Source organism: Semicossyphus pulcher, unplaced genomic scaffold (genome assembly GCF_022749685.1).
Source record: "Semicossyphus pulcher isolate SPU_LCO1_2020_fin unplaced genomic scaffold, fSemPul1.0.p SCAF_3, whole genome shotgun sequence".
Taxonomy (NCBI): Eukaryota; Metazoa; Chordata; class Actinopteri; order Labriformes; family Labridae; genus Semicossyphus; species Semicossyphus pulcher.
This window is the reverse complement of record NW_027211704.1, coordinates 27,611,762-27,629,385: the sequence shown is the minus strand read 5'-3', so window position 1 is coordinate 27,629,385 and position 17,624 is coordinate 27,611,762.

Sequence of the window (17,624 nt, the reverse complement as noted above, 5' to 3'; positions counted from 1 at the left end):
GCGCTTTTCTAGTCTTTGTAACCACTCAAAGCTGCTTTTACAGCACACACATATTTTAAATACAACACTTTTAACATTTAAAAAGAAACAGCAGAATAATGTAGTTACAATTAATCAACATCATTGATTTGACAATCATTTATGATACAGCTCTATATGACTACAGAGATGTTAACAAAAACAACATCAGACTTGGCGGAGGATTATAATGTTGCTCACCATTTGCACTATGTTGTGGTGACATGATTCCACTGCATGTGACCTAGTATAGCAGGGTTGCAGTTTTAAAAAGCTGCCTGTGGTAATTCAACATAAACGGTAGTGGATCTAGGGCGGGCAGTGAAATTTGGGCACAACTACAAAAAGAACGACTCTCACCTACAACTAATTTCCCGTCATTCACTCCACAGAGCCGTTCAAAAGAATCGGATCGTTCGTGAACGTCACAACACTAATATGGCGCTATATTATAGAATGTAATCAACTTGACATGATGTGTTTTACTGGTGTAGCTGTAGTAAGATTTCTCCTTTATTACACTGCCCAGTAAACTCTGATAGGTTGACAAAATCTCCAACTGCGGGCCATGCATCAAATGAGCACACCATCAAACATAATTTATGTGCTGAAGAAATTGGAACTTTTTCAAACTATGCTAGGACATGTCTTATGTAAATATTAGCACACAAAACAACAGGTTTTAGGGAGGTCTCAGCTAGAGGTTGTGGACCAGTATTTTAAGATTTCAAGGTGATGGGTAATGGGGCCATAAAACAAAATCACTACAAAGGCATCGCACTTCTCTTCAACATATCCTCAATTGTTCTGTTATAAATATGTGTCCTGTAAATGTTATAAATAAATCAGCGTTAAGGTTGCACGCCTCTCTTCCAGGAAGATGCTGCGAGTTAAGAAGTATGGTGAGCTTTTACTTTACATATTGCGTTTGCTGCACTTAGCTTTACATTCTCTGTGTGTCAGGTGCTTTCAAGATAGGCATTCTCACCACTCTGCACTTTCATGATGCTTTTGATATTAGTTTCATTTAATTTCAGGAACTGGGAGCAAGTATGTGAAACACTGTAAATATTTTGTGTCTTCACAACAATAGGTTTGTGGGTTTACGAGGGCAAAGGTCTTATGTGTGCACCAAATGCCAGACTGAAAACTAATGGTGACAGAGCTTTTGCTGTGAAGGCTCCTAAGCTTTGAAACGACCTGCCCGAAGAGGTCAGGTCAGCTGAATTAGTGTTCTCTTTTAAGTCCCTTCTTAAGACATACTTTTATCGGCGAGCCTTTCCAAATTTTACTTGAATTTTATTTTTTTTAGGATTCATTTAAAGGAATTTTATGTCATTAGAATTCTTTTAAATGAATTGTATATATTTGTTAAATGAATTGCTATTTTAATATCTGCCTTTGATTTTATGACTGTGTCTGTTTTAATTCATGACCTGTTTGTTTTGCTTTGCTGCCTCTGTAAAGCACTTTGTAAGTTTTGAAAAGGGCTCTATAAATAAAAGTTATTATTATTAAGGATTATCAATACCATTTGAACTTGTTTAATATCGGTTGGAGAGTTAGTAAAAAAAAAAAGACATAATCTCCAAAATCTGAGATGCTGATGAAATCTGGAGTGTGTATGTGGGCTATTTAAGCTGAATAAGCTCTTAGCAGTTTCTGTTTGCAATACACCCACTGAACATCATAAAACCATCACTAAATTACTTTGATATTTAAGAGATGAGATGATTTTGAGGCAGTTCTGAGGCATCTTTTTTCAATGATTTCAAAGTGACTTTACAAACATATTTGTGGTTCTGATGTCAATATCATAGACACAACGATACCCTCGGGAAGTTTAAGTCACACTGCATTATGTCAAAATGTGTTTTAAATATGTTTGTTTAAGATCTGACTTATTTTTGATCCGGGAATGTGTATACATTTTTTGAGGAGGCTTTCTCAATGGCTTTGCCTGTTGAATGTCACTGTCTTTTACAGACAAAACCTGTAATTTCCAGTTGTGCACTGCACTTATTGGAGTTGGGGGAGTTGACCAGACATGCATTTGCCAAGTTAATCAATTACTCTTAACTCTTGAAAGCTTTGGCACAAAAAGCCAAACAATGTAACAGATGCTACCAAGTCCTTTTGTTGAATAATGATGATAATTCAGCAGCCGTTACAACACTGCTGCCTCAAAATAGTCTGAGAGGTTCCCGCTCCACTTGCTGATGGTCCCACTCTCATGGTGGCAGTTGCTAATCTCACTTAATCGTGTTTTTGTGGCTATATTGTAAAGTATTGTTTGGTCGAATATGAAGGTCACTATTTTGCACTTATTTTTGCCCTTATTTAGCTACAGATATAAACTGGTTGTGTTTGTTTCAATGCCCTGGTGTAAGCTATGCTTATCTTCCTGCTTCACTTATCATGTTGTAAAACACTGCAGCCATCACACTATTAATATATTTACACAATCTGCTATTTCAGGCTGCTATTTCAAAGTCTTACCTTGCCTTTGTAGTCTGTACTGGCAGAGCACCCTGCGACTCCAAGTGGAGACAAACATGGATGTTCTGCAGCTAAAGAAATTAAGCTTGTGGCAGACTATGGTAAATGGACTTCACTTATACGTGTATGGCCTATCTAGTCTTCAGACCTCTCAAGGCGCTGTTATACTACATGTCACATTCACCCTTTCACATGTATACACTAATCAAGTGCCATGCAAGGTAATCAGTAAATTAGTCCGGCACATTTACACACTGCAGGCTATGCCTCTGGGAGTAATTCAGGGTTTATTATCTTGCCCAAGGACACTTCGGCATGTAGACTGGTGGAGCTGGGGATTGAACTGGCAGCCTTTTAATTGGAGGGTGACCAACTCCACCTCTGAGCCACAGCCGCGCCAATGGTTTATTTTGCATAACCTTTTCTTCCCCCTTAACACTGACATTTTTAAGTATAGTATTCACTAACTTGTTGCTTATACAGGAGTACCAACACATAACAGATTGCCATTTAATAATTAAATCTGAGTCAATAATATGGAATTAACTTATAAAAGGTTTATTGAAAAAGTTTTGAAGCAGACATGTATCCACTTTGAAACAGAAGAAGCAGCAAACATTTGAAAAGTTTTAACAAATAAACCTGTGGATGGTAGAAGTGAGGCAAAACAGTAATGCTAAAGCTTTTAAACAATTAGCATTTCTGGTGTTTACCACAAAATCTGTGTCCATCTGGTATCATATTAACCTCATCTATTATATAGGCCTTGTTAAGGGTTCATGTTCCAGGCTATTCTAAGCATTTATTAATTTACTCATGTTTGCCTTTATCAATTCATTTATGTGACTAGTAGCTGTTATCTATCTTCTTTTGAAAGCGTTTGTGTAGTTATTGTTTGTCATTGTGTCTCATTTTATTCTCACTTGAAATAATTATTAAGTCATTGTTTTTTGTTTTCTGTAACTTGCATTAAGTCACTTTCATGTCTGATACCTTTGTGAATCTAAATTAAAGAAATCCCCCCATATCGCCTCACCAAGAGACATAGTTAAGTTGACTCTGAAATAATGGCAGTGGATGATTAGTTAACCCTCATCCTACCAACATGTTATACACAGAGCACTCCAAGAATAAACTACTCTAAGAAACAACCATTAAAGAAAGATGTTAGCTTATTATAATGTCATAAATTTCCTCCAGAGGAAAGAAAATTACACATTTTTGTGATTTTAGAAGAGAGAGAAAGTAATTTGTAAAACATCATTATGCAAAAATATTTATGGAAATCTGCCTCTACTGCATCTCACTATTTCCTTCAAAATGATAGTCAGAGTGCCTGTACCCCTCTGATAGTGTTTGAGACAATAAATAAGGTTCATGGTAAACTTTAACTAAAGGAAGCGTTTCACCTATTTAAAAATATGCATCCACAGAATAGGATGCTTTTTACTGGTGTCCTCGAAAACCCCAGTACATTAGTATTTTACAAAAGCACTTATAAAAGCAGAAACTCAAAATGATATAAAGTCACTTGTAACAAATGAAATGAAAAAGTCAAGAAATTTTGGAATGATAGAAAAAACAAACAAAAGAAAATGATGTACCTTTGGCGTATTCAAGTACCCCGTCGACAGGTTAATAGGTTGATGAGGGTGAATTCGTATGGAATAAGTCTTAATAAAGCTAAACTTTTCCCAAATACAGCAATTAATATTGCTACATTTTCCCTACATGGTTTTTATACAGTGCATTTGAGTGCTCTGGAGCAGTTGAACTGAGCTATTTAGGCTTAAACCTGTCTCCCAGTACTTACTAGGTTTAGGGAAAAATCACGGTTTGAAATGAAGTCAGGGGACAGTGTTGTTAGTGTTACAGTAATAAACACTAAATTCAGGTTATGGATAGAAAAAATGCCATTGAGTTTAAGTTAACCATGAAATTAACTCTTATTTTGAGAGATTTTGCTCATTATTACCAATGTTACTAGAGGTCTGTTTCACATGAACATAAAATGTATTTCATTTTAGGGGCACTGGCTGAAATGACCAATGCTGTTGTTCTCCTTTTTTCACAGGCCTCATTGTGCAATATGGATTGATTTACCTTTTTGTACTTCTTTGTAAAAAGCCGATTTAATTTTCTATTACAAGGACATCATCTGGCTTTAATTGGTTATGCAAGAGGAAACTTTGCTTCAAGAGATGAGTGAATAGTACAGATGATTTTTATTATAACAGATGATATGTGATAATTAAGTCTTGTCACTTAGTCTTTAGCGCTTAAACTCTGCAGAGCATCTTGGAATCTTGAGGCGTCTGCCCTGAGCAGCAAGATAAATACCCCGATGAATTTTAGACCCTGGTGCTGGTGATGGTGGTGTCTGACGACTGGGATATGTGAAATGATGAAAATGACAAATCTCAAAATAATGGGAGATGATGGTAAAGACATAGAAAGAATGTGTAAAAGACAGCAGAAAGATGGAATTCTCACTCAATTAACAGCCTCTGAATATGACAGCAGGAAATTCTAAACAAATGTGTGAAAAGAGTAAGTCAGATTGGTCAGATATACACTACAGGCCACATGCGAAAAAAAAGTCTTAATTTAAAGATGGAAGCACAGGTAAAAGGCTACCTGCTGGGCATTGTGCCTGTCGCATCTCTGACAATGCCAGTGGGACAGCTGCAGAGTCATCAGCCGGGGGCACCCTTCATTGATGTTTCGCTCCATTAACTCCGGAACATCTCATGGTGGTGGAGCAAAGGTAGGCACGCCTTCCCACCGCCCCCTGCAGCTGCCCCTAGGACCCTAGCCTTCCCCACTCCTGATCCTTCCTCCTCAGCCAGAGCCAGAAGCTACCCTGCTCTGCCTCCTTGGCCAGATCTTTGAGGGCCTTCTTGAGTTTAGGACCAGACACTTCCACACTCCCCATGAAGTGCAGAGTGGATGGTCTCACGAAACCTCTGCTGCCAACTTCCACTGGGTAGTTGACAGCGGACCACCCAGCTTCTCTGCATTCTGCTGTCAGCTCCATGTATTTGTTCTTCTTTTGTTCAAAGGCTACCTCCATCCCTTGCTCCTATATGACAGTGAGCTCTGCCATGATAATTTTCCGGGCTGTGGTGGACCATAGGACAATGTCTGGACATAGAGAGGTTGTAGTGACTTCAATTGGGAACTTCAGCTGTTGATTGAGGTGCATTCTCATGTTCTACTCACACCCAGGTGTGACCAAAGACCTGGCCTGCGTGTCTCCAGGACTTCAGTCAACTTCCTCAGGACTGTACCAACCCTGAGCCAGTGCTGTTTTACAGCTGGACAGGATGTGCTGCAGGCTTGTGTTTGGGGCATCGCAGAGTTGGCAGTTTTTCTCTGAGCCATACCAAAGATGGCTGGGGCTTGGAGTGTCATCGGTGGACCTGATGAGGAAACTAAGCCTAGCTTGGGGCCTTGGCTTTGGGCCACATCAGGGGAGCTGTTCCCTACCCCAAGCCAGTTCTCCCTGACTGTGTCCTGCTGACGATCTTGTGTTGCTTCAGTCTGCTGAAGGCCTTGTCAATTGCTTGCTTAGCCCTCCATTTTTGTCCAGTTCGCAACGCAGCCTTGGTGTTGTGTCCAGATGGATCTGATGAGTTTCTCAGCTCTAAAACAAGCCTCACCTTCTCCTGTCTGTAGCCCAAGTTGATTGACTTCAGTGGCAGCTAAAGTGTGATTGTTCCACACAGGCCTTCGCTGGAGAAGCTCTAAAAAGTTGTAGAAGGGAACAACTATTGGTCATTTAATTTTATTGTATCACAACTGATGACGCAGGCTGTGCCCTCGCTCAGTTACAGCTCTTTAGCATTTTCTGTCAACCACAAACTTGTCAGAAGACCATCTGTTCTTAAGCAGTGCAAACATAGTTTAGTTTAAGGTTTTTTGCCGACATTTTTTGCGGTTTTCGCGTTTGCAGGAAACATATGTAAAAAATGCTTTGTGGCTGTACTAATTAATACAACTTTCTGTTGGTTCTAACCAGTTCTGTCATCACCTACTTTAGATATCAATAGAGCCATTGTCACAGCACAGCTTCCATCAGTAACCTGTATTTTTTGTAATTTTGTCCGGCAGTGTTATTGTTAGTACAGCATTATCACAGAATAGGTAGAGCAACAAGGACAAAAGGAGTACAAACACAAGCTGCCTTACGAGAAAGTGAACAATGAGAACACTTTGACTTTGTAGCAGTTCATTTCAAAGACCAAAGGTCTCATGAGACACTTTATTTTTCTGAAATTACGTAACCTTGGAAACCAACAAGAAGCCAAGTTGTTTGGCAGCTAATTTAGGAGCTCTGAGGTTGCGCCAGAGCAGTGTTGAGAAGCTCGTTCTGGTTTTAATTAATACCAGTGGACCTTCAAAGGCCTCTGAGTGGGAAGTCATGGAAGACAGGTGCTCATTCAACCACAGAGCTTACAGAGCTCAGCGCAAACCAGCTAAATGGGTTGTTTTTTGGTACAACTGTATATGTTTTTGTGAGTATAAGGCAAAGTTGTTTGGATATGAGAAAAACACTTTTGTTGTTGGTCATTAAGCATTGTCACACCGCCCTCTGTCAAACACGTTATATTTTGATAAATGCTATAATTGAACGCAGTTATTTTTGTCATTACTGCAGAGCACAAACCATTTAGAAGTTAAAGTCTGCTGTTGGTTTTTGTGGATTCCATGTGTTTTTTTTTACTGACTAATGTGATGTTTCCAGCAAATTCCATTAGCCTTATTTATTGAGATTAATGTTATTGCGGTTGTCATTACCACTGTTACAGGCGGTAGAAAGACCAGGATTGAGGGGCAGTCAGGAAAGCAATGCTAGAATTTAATTTAAGCCTCCAGTAGGTGTTGTAAGACTGGCACTGTTAGCTTGTTAACCCTGATTTCTGACCCTGACACCCACCCTGTGTCTTCCAACATGAAAGTCAGGTTTTGAAATTTCCTCATCACTTAAATTCCAGTGGCAGCAGTAATAATTAGTCAGATTCATCCTTTGAGCCCAGCTGTGCAATATTGTTGTGGCTGATTTTGGCCTAGATCAGCCAGCTTTGATACAAGAAAATGTTTGAGAGTAGGTGAAATTAGTTTTATTTTTTGGTTTGCTTTTCTCCTTCAACAGTTGGAAACCAAAATTGTACTTCTAATTAGAATTTCTGTCACTGACTGATCAGAAGGAAGATAATTTAATTGCCACTTTGTAACAAGGCTGCCAACTGTTTCCCTCAACAGGAGTGTGATGTATTGGATTCTTGCAAGTTTCTATTTGAATTCTCGTTTTTTCAGACTTTCTTGCTGAAGTACAAATACTGAGTAGAGCAAAGATCAAGGATAAATAGCTATTCTCAGCTTACACAGCACAGTGCGGCCCAGGGGTGAACATGTGCCTTAATAGATGGGTAGTGATATACATAATATTTCACATTTGACAGCAAATCTGTTCTTAAGTTGCCGTGACAGCCACTCAAATTCATGCCAGAGAGCTATCAAATGGAATGGATTATTCCCTGTGTTCCCTGTCTACAAACCAAACTGAGCGGGCCATGACACACTTCCTCTGGCAGTGGTTTGTGGGGTGGCATGCTGCCAAGAAACAAAGGCCCAAGCTTGGTAGGGCCATGTGACGGAACAACAGGAACATCTTCATAGCCCCAGCTCAACCTTCAAATTTGTACAGGTAAAGAAAAACAGCTGTGCACAGTCATAGCCGCAGAGGATAGCAGTCTCACTCAGATATGAAAACACAGCTGCTTATTGTGTTCAGTGCTGGAGTGAATCATACCAATTAATGTCCTTATGATCCTTCCTTCCTGGCAAATGTGGATAAATGCCTCCATCGGTTCTTTCTCTGAATAGCTAACAGTTTAACTCTGACTATTAGTTCATCATCAACATCTGCAGAAAAGGCCACGTGTGATCACTCAGAGGCTCTCAGATTAATGCAACTATTTATATTGCTCACTAAGAGGTCCCTGCTCTTCCTTAGCATTCATGGAAATAAACATCCAATTCATACTATTATGTTTCTCTGTGATGTAATCATGATTCAATGTGTTCCCTCATTGACTGCGCAAGACAGTTTCATTAACATTTGAAAACACTGTGGATGTATGACAAGAGCAATATTTCAATTCAAATGATCTCAAAGTTCATTGCTTTTAAAAGACCGTACACAAGCTGAAAACAAAAACACACTATATAAATAATAAAAACATGTCCAAAATGCAAGTCAAAAACATGAAACACAAATACTTGATCATAGTTCATTCATCTGAATTACCACAAACAAGCACAGGAAACCACATTGCTGCATGTTTAAATAAGGCAGTCTCTTGGTGCCATAATAACACCTAAATTGGCACCCAAGGGCTGCCAGTGCAGGAGAGAATAGCATTACCTTTCCTCACGACCACCAGGCTTCTTGTAAACATACTCACACAAGACACATTACTGGTGATTTAACCAACTTTCCGCAATTTGTTTGTCATTCTAAGAGATGGTACCTCAAACAGAAGACACAAGTTTTTCAAAAATACAGATAACAAATGTATTTTTGTCCCCTTCCTGCAAATGTGTACTAATGGCCAAATTTTCTGCAAATGTGATAACATGTATATCTTAATATTGAAATATTCAAACATGTGAGAAGAGCACTACGCAGGGAAGAAGATGTAGATCAAACAAGTAACTATGAGAGAACAGCACTGTCCCATATACAGGAAAATCTGCTGGGTGTCCCTGTATATTCCTTGCATAATCCCATAGATGCAGACCATAATGATGTTCACTAACTTCACCTGTATCTGATATATTATTTAAAAAAACATGTGGGGGGCCACTTAGAATTTTACCAGCTCTGCATGAAGCCAGCTTTTGTAAATGTCTAACTCTAAAAACTGCTTTCCAAACTTTGTTAATATTTTCTCTCTGCTTTCAATCTTTACATTCTCTCCTCTAATTCCATTGTGAGCCTACAGCAAATTACCTTGTCGAAGGCTGCTTGGAGGTGGATAATGGCGAATGTTTTCCAGACAGTCTAATTTGTACACATTTTATCGCCCTCTTTATGCGTCCCTTACCTCACTCTATAACCTCCCAGGCTCTTTCTTTTTACCTTTTGCATTTAATAGGGATGCAGTGTTTGAACTCCATGACTGCAGGACTGCATCAGTTAAGTGGTCACAACATGATATTGAAGTTCATGTACAGGTCAGTTAGAGCTGCATTGTAACTGAATCAAAGTTGAATAGTTTAGCCTTGAGACTCAGACAGAGTCAGAACAACAGAGTACTGGCTGTGCAATATTATTGTTGGAACAAACCTTTTAAAGGAATGTGCAATGTCATGAATCTTGCTCCTCTAGGGGTGCAGGTTTAGCTTAAAGCATGTGCCCTATGCACAGAGGCTTGGTCCTTCTTAACACAACTCCTGCCCTTGGCCCTTTGCTGCATGTCATCCCCACTCTCTTTTCCTATTCTTACCCTATCTGCTGTCCATCCTGTAAAGGCCAAAATCATAATCTTAAAAAAAACATCCTGTTCTCTACACTCTCATAAAAAGGTTTAATAAACATGTAGTTTTAATAAATAAAGTTTAAACTGATTGGGATTAACTGTTGAATAATGATAGAAATGATGTATTTTTAATAGAAAGCACATGACATTCATAGTAATACTGAGGTTGTACTGTTAAAAATCATAGAACATAAGGAAAGGGCTGTCTGAGAGCAAGATGAAGCACTGAAAATATTCAAAATACATCATAGACTCAAACTTTTTTCATTGGTGTAAATATGTTTTGTTGCAAACCCCATCCACAGCTTCTCCAAGCAGGAGGCTGTACCCAGTGTAAGCTGGCTGTAAGGCATGCAAAAAGGTATAAAATGATGGTTTAACCACTTAACACAGTTTGTGGCCAAGCTGTAAATTTTGAGCTATTTTTCACGTCATTCGTTTTGTAGTGCAGTGTGCTAAAGCATGATTTATGAAGCACTGGTAAAGATCAACATTGTATGGAGAAAGGAAATAAGTGGTTCCCACATATAGGCCTAGTAATCACCATGTGATGAAAAAAGACACTGCATTTGAAATAATTAACATATTAAATATCGGGGGTATCAAATATATAAACTAATAATAAGCTTCAAAATGGCATTGCAGCCTTATCAGCTGACTAATTAATATTTACAGTAATAAAGAATTGTCTTACTCTGTGGATGCAAAGATTTTTATGTATCTTCTCTGTTCAGAACTCCTAAAAAGTCCTAGTGTATTGTGTACTTACTGAATTAAATTTGCATGACTAAGACATGTTTTAACATCTATTGTAAGCAACTGTTGGCTTAGTAGAAATGAATAAGTGTAAGATATACACCTGTGTTCCTAGTTTGTATTTAGGAGGCTAGGTTAGGTCATGCTTCTAACAAGGTGCTTTTAAGGGAATGATTGGACCTTGTTACACTAAGAGGATTTATCTAACAAAGAAAATTAAAGTTTCCACTGACTGCATAAAAGTGCAACTAAACTCTTTTTTGTTACTTACTGTCATACAATAATACAGCAGAGTTTTTTGTGTGGCTAAGACAAAGAACATTTATGAGCTTAGAAAATATGCACCTTGCTGTACTTACAGGTCATATGCTAAGCTTAGCTTCTACATTTGGTTTTTATATTTGGTGTATGAAATCTATGTAGTAACATGTCTAAAACTAGACATTTTAACAGGATCAATGTTGGAAAACTGGAGGTGTCTGAAGCCCAGCTGAGCTTTGTGCTGATTTCTAACAAGAGCATGCTTATAATGAGAGCAAGGGTTTTTTAATTATTTTTGTTTGTTGCTTTGAAGGGTTATGACTTTGACATTTAAAAAGAATAATAATAATAACCTTTATTTATCGTAAAATCCAAAATATAAGTCGCAGTCTGTATTCGGGGGAATCCTAGAGGGAAAAAGGATTTCTATAGCTATTTTTAAATAAATGTGTTATTTCAATGCTATTTTGATTTATTTATTAATTTAAAACACATTCAAAACAAAAAAATTACAGCCTACCATCTGTTTTCGCCATGTTGAGTTTTCAATCCTGCTAGCTACCGGTGCTACCGGCAGCCTACGGTAACGCTGATTGTTGTGAGGGTGGTGGCTGCAATGGTAATCATGATGGTGTATGTTCGTGACGAAGCGTTAGCAACCATCAAATTGTTTAAATATGCCGCAGTACTGTTTTGTGTTTTCCTCACTGTTTTAAGCGCGGAAAACACAAAACAGCACTGCGTCACATTGTAAACAGGAGACGTTGCAGCAGCTTGGACCCTAAAACAGTTTAATGCGGAGGTGTGACGTCACCACTAAACAACCGACAACTTTAGCTAGATTATAGCGCCATCGTCTGGGTAAAATACCGTGACACAATAACTTACCTCTCTCTGCATTTTATACTGGTATATTGGTCACACCAGTATATAGGACGCAGCCTACTTTTTAGATGAAAAAAAATTTATTAATAGACACACTGACGAAAAATATAAAAGCCTTTTAAAAAAGAATGTTTTAAGAAGAGATTTAAAAGCAGGGACAGATTTGGCCAACTGGATTTCAGCGGGTAGTCAATGATATACCTAGAGGCCTGGTCATGTAGTGATTTTAAATTTAGTGGTAAAATTTTAAAATCAATATGGACAGGAAGCCAATGCAGGGAGGCCAGGATCTGAGTTATATGATCATGTTTTCTTGAACCAGTGATAAGTCTAGGTGCAGCATTTTGGACCAACTGAAGGCGGTGACAGGAGGCCTGAGATAAACCGGTATAAAGAGCATTGCAGAAGTCCAAACGGGACAACAACAAAAAAAGATATGGCAGGTATGATTTGACAGATATGAGCATAGTAAGTTAAGAGAAGAATGCACTCTGGTAGGATTAATATTGAGCTTTCTCCTTTGTTGGCTGCATGTAGAAGTTCATTTGTCACTTTAACTAATGCTGTCTCTGTACTGTGGAGGGCTCTAAAACCAGACTGATAGTTATTAAATATGCTGTTTGTATTCATATGAGCAATCAGTTTAGACGCGATAACTTTCTCCAATATCTTAGACTGGGAAGAATATTTAGAAACCGTCCGAAAAATAGGATAATTGCTGAGGGTGAGAGGGTTAAGATTTTTTTGCACAGAGTTGCACAGTTGCATGTTTAAGATATCAAGGGAAAATACCAGAGGCCAAGGAACAGTTTATAATGGATAAGATGAAGGGACTAACAGTGGAGACTTTTAAAAGAGTTTGAAGGCAGGACAGACAGAATGCGTGTGTCCAAGACAATCAGAGACCTAATAGTCACCACCTTTTTCACAAAAAATAAAATAAAATCCTCTGCTAATTCAGGGCTAGGTTCAGTATGAGATAAGATAATCCTTTATTGATCCCCAGTGGGGAAATGCAGGACAGTTGCAAGAACCATTAACAGCAAAATCAATGACCTTAAATAATAATTATAAATTGAGGGAATTGCTGGAAATGAAATCTGAAAAATAGGCTGATCTTCCTTCTTTAATAGCAGTCTGATAACTGGCCATGTGACTTGTTAGGATGTCATGGGAGACCTGTAATCTATTAGCCTTTCTTATGTGTTCAGCTTTTCTGCATTGTCTCTTAAGGGCCCGAGTCTCCTCACTGAGCCTTGGAGAAGCCTTGTGCTTTTTTGTTCCAGTTTGAGAGCAGCAATATTGTCGAGGATAGAGAGGCAATTTGTTAAAGGAGTTTAGCAAAGTATCAGGGTACAGCACAAGGTTAAGGTTTTGGAGAAAGATTCACAAAATTGACTTGCAGAATCGTCCGTAAAAACACGTGACATAACAGAGGAACACAGGTAAGCAGTGGAAGGGGATAACTGTAAATCAAAAATAACAACTTTGTGGTCTGAAAGTGCACGAGATCCGCATTTATAAGTAGACAACCACTAGTGAGGACCAGATCCAAGGTATGGCCTTTCGAGTGTGTAGAACCTTCAACAAATTGGTTAACATTAAATGACTGTATGAGATCCAAGAAGTCACAGGAAAAAGGGTTGGAAGGGCAACATACATATTTGCTTCTCTTCCTCTTCATTGTCATTAAATTTAGGTGTATCTAAAGCCAAAATTGGAGCCATTTTAAATATTTGATCATTTCTTTAGCTTAATAAACAAAACCAGAAATATTTGTTAATGATTATAGTCCATCCATCCATGATGTAACCCTACATTTTGCATTATTTTGTCTTCTATGAACAATTACAATAAACCTTTGTAATATTGTATATTGAATATTGAATATTGCACCTTTTTAACATTTACAACAAACTGTGTTAAATATAGATTTCTCCAGCCGCCTTTGCAACACATCTGGGAGCTTATAACAATGCTGGTATCCTTTTTCTTTGTTTTTTTCCCCTTTTTTCATCTTTTTCCACTTGTTCCACCTTTGACAAGTTTACGAGAGATGTTACCCACATCTCTTGGCAACACAGACCAAAAGTGCACAAATAAAACATAAAGTGTTATTCTCGCCAGTGGATGTTGTTATACCTCCAACTTTAGAGAATTGGCAGTAACAACAATGAGAGTAGTACTGTATGCTGCCAAGCCTGAAGCTCCGAAAAACTCACAGTCTCTCAGTCAAAGCTGTGTATCTCACTGGAAAGCACTGTACCCCTTCAGGTGAATTTCATCACTTTCCTCTGGTTTTCTTCTCCTTTAACTTCTCTCATAATGCTGTGTCCTTTCAGAAGACCAAGTTCAATTGAAAGTTAAAAAAACGAAAATGTGAAAACAAGCATGAGCCTTTAATAGTGAGACACACTACTTTTTTTGTGCAAACCCACTCAGGGGGGTCAGGGGAGCCAGTAGCTACAGAGCAGCAATTCAGTGTTGTGTTATAGAGCAGCAAGCATAATGCTTCTTGGTCTCATGACCTTTTATTATGATTTTTTCTTTTACTTGTTTGCATATTTTTATAGAAACGTGCAGTGTTTGGCATATAAGGTTCAGAACTGACTGGTGGTAGTGGGTGGTGTGGCCTTTGATAGCATGGTTTGTTCAGTATAAAGTATGTCTTCAACTATTACCAAATAATAGTGTAAATATTTATGTAAAGTCTCTGCATTCATTGGATTAGTTAATTCATTCAAAATTACTTACATTACTGATATCATGTACAGCTGAGAGAATGGATAAATCTAATGTAATCATAATCATTTTATTTCATATTATCCCTACAGTCAGTTTGTTTTCACAGTATTAAGTCAGTGTTCTTTCAACAGTTCTTATTGATTCATATACAGATTTCTATTGTGTTTGGAACCTGGTGGACGTACATGCCAAAAAATGTTAATGTATGTTTATAAATAAATGTATTTTTTTATTTTATTTTTTAAAATCCTATGAACTTATGCAATACCACTGACACACATTGTGGAATTCCCAAGTAGTCCTAAGAATAAGCAATATATAACATGCCCATGCCATTTTGGCGCCCTAGGCGTATTTACAATTTGGCGCCCCCCCCCCCCCACTGCATATGGTAAAATATCATTTTTTCTGCCACACAATATAATTTTTTTATTTTGCATGACAATGTGAAACACAGTTATGTAGAAGAGACCTGATTATTAGATTTGATATTGTGATAAAGATCAATCAAGTGTGGGGACTTAGACCCCAGTAGGGGTGTCTGGGGCATTGTCTCTTTTGTCTATAAAAAGCTCTATTTTGATGCAAATGTATGCACTCTTTATTTTCATTCAAAGTAATCTTCGAAAATTTAAAAAGGTGCACCTCAACTGCTATCATTTAACATTTATTGACTAGACTTGGAAAACTGTGAAGAGAGAGCGCCAGAGTGACAGTTAATGCGAGTGAATCAGAGAGAAAGGTTGAGAGCGAAGGTGCCAATCTTGCAGTAGGCTTGAATTTAACATCAGCGCTTCATTTAAAATGTTTGAGGCTCAAGCCAGCGCCTCCCAGAATGTGGTGCCCTAGGCGACCACCATATCACCTATGCCCTGAGCCAGCCCTGTGCCCACGACACATATTCTCTTTTCTGTAAGTGAATGCCTGTATCATATCATGTATCATATTTGACACACTGGCATATTCTTTAATTGTGGTTTGATTCTGTTAGAACATTTTTGTTAGCTTTGAAATACACAGTGAGACCTCAGTGTTTAATTGTACTTGTTCCACAGGGAGGTCAAAGTTCAGATTCAGCAATACAGGAGCCATGTTGACCTACAGTGTCTTGGTCCAAGATTATTCAGAGGATCTTCTGCTCCCTGAAACTGATGATTGTACGTGCAAAAAAGTTAATTTCATCACCTTATTTACCTGTAGATGAAGCTGGATAATCTACAATGGCAGTGTATATGGTAGCCTTGTATCTCTGCTGACCTTGAACTGTAATTTTTCAAACGCAGACCCCCACTCCTACACGCCACAACCAATAAGATACCAAATGACCTTAATTAATGGCATCTCATCTCCTCTATATTTTCCATCAGTCTGCCTGAAACCCCCCTGGAGTTCTCCTCTGCCCAGATACATTAAATATTCATATCTCCATCATTTTAATATTTAAGTCAATCAAATGGATCGCACCAGATAAAACTAACAGCAATTATGTATGCAGTGATGAGGAGATTTATGTAGTGTGATGAGTGACAGTTGGTGCAACACAAGGCTGAATGTCTGCCGCTTTCCCACTTTTCTGACTATTTTTCGTTTTTTGACAACAGTGAGTCTTTCAAGGCTTCCTCTAACTTTGAAGAGAATCGCTGGCACAGCTTATGAGATTTGAAAGTAGGATATCCACTTTTAACAAAAAGTGACACAGACCCTTCACTGTGACTGACAACATAAGAATTACAAACTGTAGTGCCATTATTGTTGAGGGTAAATGGCTAAAGGAGCAGCTCTGTTTTTATTGAAATTTGGTACGTCTCACTATTGCAAGAGTTACTTGGATACAGACTAAACTTTATCAGCTTGAATAAAGGTTAATACCACTTAATTTCAACAACTATCAGAAATCCAAGCCATTTAATTTTTGTGTACTTCTTTAGCTAGAGGATGTAAGGTATCTCTATTGGTAAGAAATCTGTGCCAAATTTTGTAATGGCAATTAATTATTCAGTATAATTATAAAAATGTACATGTATGATCAGTATTAGATGTTTCCCTTGTCAACAGAGTGGACTAAACCATCTGCATCTTTAAGAGTGAAAGACCTCTGTCAGGCTGTAATAGAGTTTTAGAAACAGAAAATACAGTAATTCCCCTCACAATGTCCAAACAGTAAAGTTGTTTAAAGTTAAAACACTCCTTCTAGCGCAAATAAACAGTAATGGAAAATAACAATGGCGGAGAACCTGAATTAAGGTAACAGGAGATATTTTCATGCTTCCATGTGTCTGGCCAAAACAAGACTCAAGTTGCCCAGATATCCATAGTAATAAGAATCCCATTATAACCTTTGTAGTTGTAATAAGCATGTGCCCCTGCAAAAATACACTTTGCAAGGAGCTTCAAAAGTCATTCAAAACACGATTTCGGAAAGTTGCATCACGAACATTACTGGAAAATTTCAATGAAGTGAAAGGTGAAAATGCCAATGCACCTATAGCTGTGTGGTATTTACCATACTCAACAACCTGTGCTTTAAAGATAAACACCAAACCATCAAACACTTTTAAAAAGGCTCTGGCTCCTACTAATCAAAATGATTCTTGATTTTTTTTTTTCTCCATCGGATGCTTAAAAGACTCTCGCTTTCTGCTCTTCATAACATAAACATCTACAGATCAAGTGTCCGTTCACCACAGCAGAGGAATGGCAGGTACCCATAGGCTGGTGGTGCATTACTATGCTGCGATGGGTGTATTCACGCGTCACCAGTGGGCGCTTCTTCCTGCGCACAAAGAGAGCAGAGCCCGGGGATGCGCACTATGTGAGTCTCCGCTCAGAGGCACCGCGGTCCTCTGTGCTTCTTGGCAGCATCTTGTGGAGTGTAACACGAGGAGGTCGAGGATCGAACAACACCAAGCTGTA